This window comes from Lygodium microphyllum, chromosome 13, assembly GCF_053477565.2.
Source record: "Lygodium microphyllum isolate KBCC chromosome 13, Lygodium_microphyllum_v1.1.10, whole genome shotgun sequence".
Classification (NCBI taxonomy): Eukaryota; Viridiplantae; Streptophyta; class Polypodiopsida; order Schizaeales; family Lygodiaceae; genus Lygodium; species Lygodium microphyllum.
Window position 1 is genome coordinate 39844345 of NC_141147.1, and position 3072 is coordinate 39847416.

Here is a 3072-nt window from a genome sequence, read left to right on the forward strand (position 1 = left end):
GGATGATGTAACCTGCCAGGGTATGGCCATCCTCTAGTTTCTCGATGTGTAAGTTTTTTCGCTTGAGAAGATCAGTAGATATCTTCAGTCTCTCGGCGTCTAGTAGCCAAGAAGCCCCACGAGCACGAAGGAGAGGACGAGCAAGAGGGGAGGAAATTTGGAGCGAGGAGGCACCATTATTGTCGTCTATCATATGTTCTCTTTGTCATCAAAAAGTCATCAACCACAGCACCTGCTTCAGGCTTGGTAGCCTCCATTAAAGGTGGTAAATTATCTGCCTTTTCTGAAACAGCAAGCTCCAAGGACTCAACTTGCGGAAAAATTTCGCCCTCCCCTACATGATGTGCCGACTGCAAGGATGCCGCATGACCATTCTCCAACGATTTCACATTTAGGGAATGTACACTTTCCCCTTCGATAAGACTATCAAAACTGAAGGTTCGGAGGAATCAGGATTGAGGAAAATACCACCATCTTCTGTAAACAAATCGGCATTTGCCAAGTCCGAGGGCTTATTTGTAGGCCCCTTTTCACCCTCCTCAGTAACTGGACCTGCTTTGGCTGACAGGCTGTCTTCTACATGCTATAAACTATGTAGTTGCTCAACTATAGCAAAATCTAGAGGGTCTAAAGCCTTCATTTTCGAGGCACCGTCCAGAACCCTTACGTTTATGAGCACTAGAGATGGAATAACCTTTTTCTCATCTTCTCTGCTGCTGGAGAAAGACTCTACATCAGCATGAATGAAACGCTCCTCCACATGCAAGGAAGCCTTGAGCTGTGCAGTGAGCTCCATAGGCCCTTCCATAGTTGAGTTGCCTTCTTTCTTCTGCTCTCTTTGTCAATTTTCTGCTACCCAATATGCGAGAAAAGGATCAAAGGCATGATCACATATGTGAGAAAGGGGAAGCAGGGTAGAAATCCCAGAGCTTGAGGTCATCTCTGAGGCAGTTGCAGAATTCTCTTTGAAGAACTTTGCAACACAGGACTTGTCTAGCTTAGTAATGCACATTTTGAGAGTGTAGACAGGGTTAGAAGATAAGCCTTTATCAATAGCAAATGCTATGTAGATGTGCCATTTGTGCGTCTTAGTGTGGTCACCCAGAACATATGCATTGCTGCATAATCCAAGATGGCAAAAAAATTGATCAAGATAGAATACCTCATCCATGAAACTTCCATGTGGAAAATACTGCTCTTGGGGGAAGATGAACACCCCTATGTATACTTGCGGCCATAAACCTCCGAGGACAAACTGGACACATACTCTAGAATAATAGGAATACATCTCAACAGCTTTGTAGTACCACATGTCTTCAGGATAATTTTGTAGGGGTACACAAAGAGGCTGGACTCAGAGAGCACATAGGAATCAAAATGGTCATCGCTCAACTGTGACACAATGGTGCATTCCGCAGCGTGTAGGAGAACATCCAGTTCCATCCCTGAGAAATTCCCTACTTCTTTGTTGTCCGACTATGGTGAACTTTCTACTGTTCACACTATTTGAATGGCCACAATTGCCGATCTGAAAGTACTACTATTAAACAAATTATCCGTTGCTGCTCACTCTTCTCATTGTGGTCAAAATGAGCTATAGTTCATCTACTATGGATAGCCCTTGTTGGCCATATCATTCTTGACAGATTACTCCTGCTACTTAGCTAAAACGGGCACCATTACTACTGGTCAAAGTTGAGTTACTACTACCAAATCTTAGCTGAACATGAAGTCTATCGCTCTACTGCCACAAAGAAACTACTTCACCTGTATAAAACTCGTGGGAAATCAGGCGCAATGGCTCCCGGGATCATGCTGTGTTTTGCTAATGTAGTGTGTTTTTTATATCGGAAGGAGCAGTAGCTTGCAAATCATGTACCACGGATGTTGGAAGCAAGTTGGATATTTCAGAAGAGCTAAGTGGACTCTCTAATATCTGTTTCAAATTTGAAAAAACATCAGCAAGAGCAATTCTGTCTCTCTTGTCATACTACTTGAGTTGTTTGGTCCAACTCTTGTGAACATTTTGATGCAGCAAGAATGTGCAGCTAGTAATTTAGTCAATTAGCTTACCCAGACCGTGGTTGCTATGGTGTATGCCTTTGTTTTTCTAATTGTGTCTTTGATGCAATCAGTGAGTCACTTATTTGTAGAGATGCAGGTACTCTAAATTGGGGGCCCGAGCCCCAATCATGGACATCCAAGCAGCTTGCACATGTATGGATAGTAAATGTATGACTTGATGGATGTATGGTGAATATATGCAGTGGGAGATAGGTGTACCATGTGTCTCAGCTTTGAAAAGTCAATTACAACAAATTTTTCATATCTACTGTGAGAAATATTTTTGCATGCCCTCGTAGAGGGGATCAAGGGCTCCATTTCAAATCAAGAGGCCCGACGATTGGAGCTCCCTAGCTCGAGATATTGCAATTTTGTGACAGGAGGTCCCGTGGACTTCACCTAGTATGGTAGGTCATAAGGGTAAAGCCAAGAACTAGAAGAGGACATGCATTAGGCATAGTTGGAGCAGAGACTGACACGACTAAGAGTAATGCAAGAATGATGATTCTACTGGAAAGAAGGTGAATCTCAATAGTCAAATCTGCAAGCTTTAAGGTTTCTTGACAGTCTCTTTACATCACTCACGGAGATTGACAGATCTAAAGTAGATTGCAAGTTGGTTGTTGGAACTGAGGGCTCTGTGTGAATAACATTCAGTTCATATATGTAAACACATCAGTTACAGCATTTAGAGGCATTCTCTGAACACTCTATGTGAATATTCAAGGATTGACAGATCTGAAGTAGATTGCAGGTTGGTTGCTGGACACATTAGTTACAGCAACAGCCTGCGGAATAAGAATAGCAGAGTCAAACAGTGAATACTGATGCTTGATCCATAAACACTCTATTCTGACAATAATAGTGTGTCGTATGCACTTGCAAAATACTCAATGACTGCATCTCAATTGTCATCATTGAATGAAGATGCTCTGAATGCAAACAGTAGTGGTGAATATGTTTGTGAGCCCTGAATAGTGACCAACACTTGCTTAAGTGGTCTGAAAT

The 3072-nt window shown here is 42.4% G+C and overlaps 1 pseudogene; it reads right to left on the reverse strand.

Moving 5' to 3' along the window:
• Positions 1 to 841: 841 nt before the first annotated feature.
• LOC148026539 (S-adenosylmethionine decarboxylase proenzyme-like) lies at positions 842 to 1443 on the reverse strand (annotated as a pseudogene).
• Between the last annotated feature and the right edge of the window lie 1629 nt (positions 1444 to 3072).